Source organism: Chelonia mydas, chromosome 2, assembly GCF_015237465.2.
Source record: "Chelonia mydas isolate rCheMyd1 chromosome 2, rCheMyd1.pri.v2, whole genome shotgun sequence".
Classification (NCBI taxonomy): domain Eukaryota; kingdom Metazoa; phylum Chordata; order Testudines; family Cheloniidae; genus Chelonia; species Chelonia mydas.
This window is the reverse complement of record NC_057850.1, coordinates 98,959,937-98,965,936: the sequence shown is the minus strand read 5'-3', so window position 1 is coordinate 98,965,936 and position 6,000 is coordinate 98,959,937. Positions and strand designations below refer to the sequence as shown.

At 46.7% G+C, this 6,000-nt stretch overlaps 1 long non-coding RNA gene across 1 annotated transcript in view; it reads left to right on the top strand.

The window, feature by feature from the left end:
* The first annotated feature begins 202 nt into the window (after positions 1 to 202).
* The window catches only part of LOC122464519, a 67,894-nt gene continuing 62,096 nt past the window's right edge, over positions 203 to 6,000 (top strand). The window contains exons 1-2 of the long non-coding RNA XR_006288619.1: positions 203 to 369; positions 2,686 to 2,852. This is a non-coding gene — a long non-coding RNA (uncharacterized LOC122464519). The remainder of the gene's footprint in view (positions 370 to 2,685; positions 2,853 to 6,000) is intronic.

Sequence of the window (6,000 nt, the reverse complement as noted above, 5' to 3'; positions counted from 1 at the left end):
TTCTGGCCAGGGAAAAATTCCTCTGGTGAAAGAATTGTGAAAGATAGCTACAAGATGTCTTCTGAAGACCCCCTGTAGTGAGGCAGAGTGGGCCAGAGAGTGAGGGACCTCTCTCTGAACCCAGGCAGTACCTGCCTCTCCCACCGGAAGTCAGGAGGCAGGACAGAAAGTATAAAGGGCAGGTCCTGGGGCTCAGTTGGGCTGCAGCTACCAGAAGAGACAGGTACCTTCTGGCTGCTATCAAGCTGTGAGACCATAGAGGAGCCCTACCGCACTGCAAACTGGCTAGAGCTGCCAGCTGACTGAGGAGTCTCTGGGACTGCCACTGGCCACCTACCCTGAGGAGATGGAGGACCACCACAGATCCAGGTACACACTGAGGGGAGGGGAGGAAGTGGCCCAGAGATAGTCAACCCCTATCTGGCTGCATTGCTGCTGGAAACCTGGTCAGCCTGTTGTGGCTGGATTACCTGTTTACCCAATGGCAGAACACTCTGCTGTTGTTAGGACCCTGGGCTGAGACTTGGTGGAGTCGGGTGGGCACAGGTACCCCTACCCCATGCCACTCCATCCCTGAGGTGGCAACCTCCCCACAATAGGCCAAAAGGCCTGTGTTTGTTTGCCATCTGCCTGAGCCAAGACATCAGGCAAACTGCTTACTGCTCTACCCTGTCTCTGGGGTCAGAGAGATCCCCTCCTGAGCCCACAGACTGTTTGGTGCCCCACCTGGCCTGAGCCCTTGGGCCCATACACTGAGGGCTTGGGCCCCAAGACTAATTGCGGCTCTGTCCCTGCTTAAGGGCCAGGGCTCACAGACTGCCTATTGCCCTGCTCCCGCTTGAGGGCCAAAGCCCATTGACCGCCCTTCTTGAGGGCTAGAAGCTTTTAGACTGTTTGACTCTGCCTTGCCTAAGGTCCAGAACCTTAGACTATTTACTTTGCAAATTCCCTGACTGTGGGTGTCACCCACAGACATAGTGATGTGGAGTGGCCTCCCTCTGACCCACAGGGGGAGGATCCACCACTAACTTGCTACACCACTCAAAACACTGGAGAAGGAGGCATGCTGGGGCAAGAAATTCTGTTGCTGAAGAGATTTTAAGCATCATTTGGGCCCATATGATAGCCTAGTGAGCCTTAGACAAAAACCGAGTACTGTCTAAATTATGACAGGGGCCTCTCCAGGCTCCAGAAGAATCCAGGACCAGTAGGGCAGGCAGGTGGCCTTTCTTTCAGGCCCTCCTGGCTCCCCTAGCATAGGTATAAATAGCAGTGTGGCTGGCAAGGCACAACTGAGGCAAGTAGAGTAAGGATGCGTTTGAAGTGTTTGGGTATATATGTGATTGCATACCCTATAAAGCTCTCTGCTCACCCAAGCTGTGCCTCGCTGCGTACAATGCTATTTTTAGCAGTGTAGTATCCCTTTTCCTTCTTGTTGCTGATGCCTTCTCAGGAAAAGACTCTCCCGTGTTTGGCAGAGAGCAGTCAGCAGGGAAAGCCTTGGGCACTGCAGACCTTTTCCCTGCCATATGGAAAGATTCTGGCAAGGGGGAAAAGCTCCACCAGCTCCCCATTGATGAAGCTTTTCTCCACCTGCTAGAGCCTTTCACTGACCTGTAGCTACACACCACAGTGTGGACACAGCAGGCTTTTTGCTGCAGCATGTAGCTATGGTACCCTACATGCCTCTGCCAGTGGTGTGTAGTATAGACATAGCCTTAGCAGCCAACACATAATTCCCCCCAGAAGTGTGAGGGTAGGTGGAAGGTGACTCTTGTTGCGTTAATGTCCAGGTGGTGGTGGTGTCCTGTGATATACAGGAGCTCAGAGTAGATGATCTTGGTGGTCCCTTCTGGCCTTAAAATCTTTGAGTCTGTGATTTTTGTGCTCCCAGATTGGTGCCCAATCAGATGCTTCAGTAGCTTGAGGTGAGATAGGTGCAATGTTACCTTGACCACACTGCCTTTAGTTCATTCTGGTGGTGTAGGAGTTCTATAACAGCCCTTTGACACTGAAGGACTCCTATCAGGAAGAGGGAATCCTCAAGTTGCAGAATCCACTGTGTTTAGTCTGCTTTGTACTGCCAGTGTAACACTGAGGAGAGGTAACCCGTATAAGAACTGGCTAGCTGTTTGTTCACGAATGTCTGTGACTCTTATGTAATGTTAATGAAAATTATATGAACACATCGAAGGGGGAAAATGCTGAAAATGAAAAAAACAGTGACTGACCATTGTTAAACCTGTGAATTGACTCTGTAAATCTAATTTACTTCCTGTGCATGCAAACTGAAAAGTAGATAGAAGTGTTAGGTGTGAAACCTAATCCACTTGATGTTGAACATGGAAAATATATATATTTGTGTCAGTTGCCTCTTAAGATCTGCCACTGAGAGACATTCTTCCTCTTCCACAAGAACATGAGTTAAAAAATATCTGGAGCCCAACTATGGGGGTAGGGGTAGGGTACACACACACCCCCTCTTTCACATCAACCTTACAGAAACTCCCCGTTGGACATTCTGTGGTGATAAAGATCCATGGGTGAGGAGGAGGGCCAAATAACAGGCTGAGGACGGAACCATTTTCCATGGTGTCATTTCAGACATGAGTTAATGTGGATTCCATCAGTGTTCACTGTCACTGGTTCCCTCACCATACAACAAATTTTCCTTCCTCCCATTAGGGTTTTGAAAGCACCCATTGGAGCTAAGGCGACTGCGAAGCAGTTGAGACATTGAGAACTGTAACAAAGGTGAGCGACACCTATGGTTCCGATGATGACTCCAGTGTCTACTGCTGCACATGGCTTCTTCATAGATGATGTTGGCTTCCATAGCTCTCAAGAGTTCTGTGAGTTTTGGGGGATCGAACCCCTTGCTTTGTCCACTGGGGGGGGGGGGGGCAAATCTGTGGCAGCAGTCCTAGGGATACGATCAGGTTAAGATCTGGCAAATCCACACTCATAGTTTCGAGTCCCGTACACTGGAAATAACTCCTGTATGGGGATGATTTAGACCAGGCTTTCTCAAACTGAGACCTGACCCCATTGGTGGAATCTGGACAATGCTTGCAAGGGGTCTGAAATGTGTCTGTCCGTCTGTCTATCTGTCGCTCTCTCTCTTTTTTTTATCTACAATCTTGAAATTAAGAAAATGTTAATGGGTATCTGGAATTTTGTTTTGTTTTTATCCCCTCTGTGCATTTTTCAGTATGCAGGAGGGCTGCAGTCACTTCTCCTGGCTGTTAGGAGCCACTCTGGTGCCAACTTTGAAGACTGGGAGTCTGTCTCTCCCCATCTGCTCTCAGTGCTTGCTCTGCAGTGCAGGTGCCCAGTCAGCTGAGCCTCACTAGTGTGGGAGGAGGAATTGGTGGCCAGCTGCTTCAGGGCCTTGCTGTCAAGGAGGTGGGAGAGGCAGAATTAGGTCTCGTGGGGGGATAGGCTAGTGGATGGTGGCTCAAAAAGGAAAAGGCTGGGGGAAGAGAAGAAGAAACAGGATGGTGCACTGGAGTCAAGGGAAAAGGCTCCAGGGTGAACAGTCTGGGGAGTGGGGCTATAATGAGGGGTGGGAGGGATGAGAACAGGCTGAGGGGACTGAATGATGTATTAGTCTAGGGGACTGTCATGAAGGGTGAGCAGGAAGAGTGGTTGGAATCAAGAAGGAATAGGCTGGGAAGATGGTGGCTATCCTGCAACCCTTGTTACCCTCTGTGTCCCTGTACTTCCGTTTTGTCCCCCTTGAGATTCCTGTGGGACTTGTAGATCACTCTCTAATTTCAATTTGGGTCCATTTCCCCACCACTGAATAAGCTATGCACACAGAAACATGCTCCTCCATCTCTTTAAAACATTTCATGGTAAGTTTATTATAACCTTAGGTGGAACTGGCAGCACCACCTACAGGTAATGTTACTTAACTCTTCCCATTATAAGACCTTGTTTTCAGTTGCTTATAACTTTAGCAAACCTCAACAGGTGAGGGGTGAAATTTTCCATGCCTGGTTTCCGCCTCAGGCTTTTTAAACATTGCAGCAGAAATAGTTCATCCAGGGGTTGCCTTTTACCACCCCTCTGAATATCTGCCCAAATTTGAGGTTGAGCAGTACTTCCCCTGGCATTGCTCCTCCTTACTCCAATGGGCCACTGTGGCACTAGACACAGGAACTGAGAGCAGGGAGACTGTCCTGTGTTCTCAGCACTTACATACCAGTTTTTAGAAGCTTTCCTAAATCTTTAATGGAAGCGACTTACTTTAAAAATGTAAGTTTTGTGAGGTGTTGATCCCCGTATTCACTTCAGTACTTCAGAAAATGTGTTAGAACATGGTTGAGGTATTTCAATTTGATAAATAAACTAAACTGGTTACTTTTTTGAGAATGTTTTCTGTCACTGTGCTAATTTCCTATTCATTTGATTGGGATGCAATGATTTCACGACAGTGTCAGTGCAGGTCTATGGAAAAGACATTATAGTGTCAAAATGAAATGAAACAATGTTAATTTGTCTATGGAAACTGTGTTACACTGCCAAATTGAAACATAACCTTTAACTCAGCCACCTTGAGACTTGGCACAGCAGCCCTGTCAGAGGACCCCACAACACAGGGTGATTTTTACAGCAGCACACTGGGAAACTACAAATCTGAGTTAAATATTACAGGAGGTTAGGCTATTTCTTTTGTTCAACAGAATCACAACTATATAGCCTTTCCAAGTATTGCTGCAATGCCTCAGAAATGGGAAGAGGCTGGGAGTCTTGTAAAGAGCACTCTGGCAGCTTACCTCAGACTCCTTTTGGCTTTCATCGGTTTGCAGCCCCTCTCATTCATAACGTTATATTGCTGTATGCTTTTGGGTGTGAAACATTAAGTTGTACAATGTCCACGGCACCTAACTGACATCTGGGACATCTGAGCTCAAATTAAGCAATGTTCTAAATCTAATTTGGATTCTAATTCCACCAGAACAAAACATTTCTATTAAAACTAGAATTTGAATATGAGCCACAGTCCAAGGAGCATGGGAATACAATAGTAAAAAAGAATGATAAACACTCTGATATCAAAACACCTATTCTGAGGGAAGGAATTATAATAATTATTCCCTTTACTGCCAGCATTTGTTGAGTTATAGAATCAACTTCTCAGCTGTAGTTTTCTCTTTCATTTTGTTCTATGTTCCTGGACAGGGTAACCACCTTTGAAAAATGGCAATCCTTGATTTTTTTGCCCCAGGGCTAGGATTAGCAGATGTCCTTTTGTTTTCTTTTTTTCTGTCTTCCATCTTCAGTGTCCTTCACCTTCTAGCAGAAGCGTTCACATGGTACCTGTGACAGATGTTTCTCCATTTGATCATGTAGTGATGGAAAGGCTGAGATCTGAAACCATCGAAACAAGTCCTTCCCCCCCCACCCCCCAACCTTGTTAGTAGGTGGTGGAAGAGGATGGCAACTGTATTACCTGTACTTCTGGGAATATTGGCAAATCACATGGGGATGTCACAAAGATGAAGAATGATCCAATAGTTAGGGCACTGACCTGGGACTCGGGAGAACTGTGTTTAATTCCCTGCTCTTCTATAGACATGCTGGGTGACCTTGGTGGCTTAGTTTCTCTGCCTCCGCTCCCTATCCAGGATGACAGCATTTCCCTAGTACTTCCCAGAGGACCTGTGAGGATAAATACATTAAAGATTGTGAAGGGCTCAGCTGTGATGATGATGGGGGGGCGGGGGCAGAGAAGTATGTAAGATAGACTGATATTTTGGAATGGTGGTAGGCAAATCGTATGCATGCTGTGTCTTTAAGAAAATAGTGTGAGCTTTTCAGAGTGTATGGCCCAGATGGCTTATCTGTCATTAATATGACACGGCTTATAAATAAGCGTAATAATATCAGTCAAGTCCCACTATTGGCAGTGTAAATGGCTTGGTCCAGAAGATCTGTTTGCCTACTGTGGTGTTTGTCATTTCGTACCTGTAATGATGTTTTCTGTGGTATGCA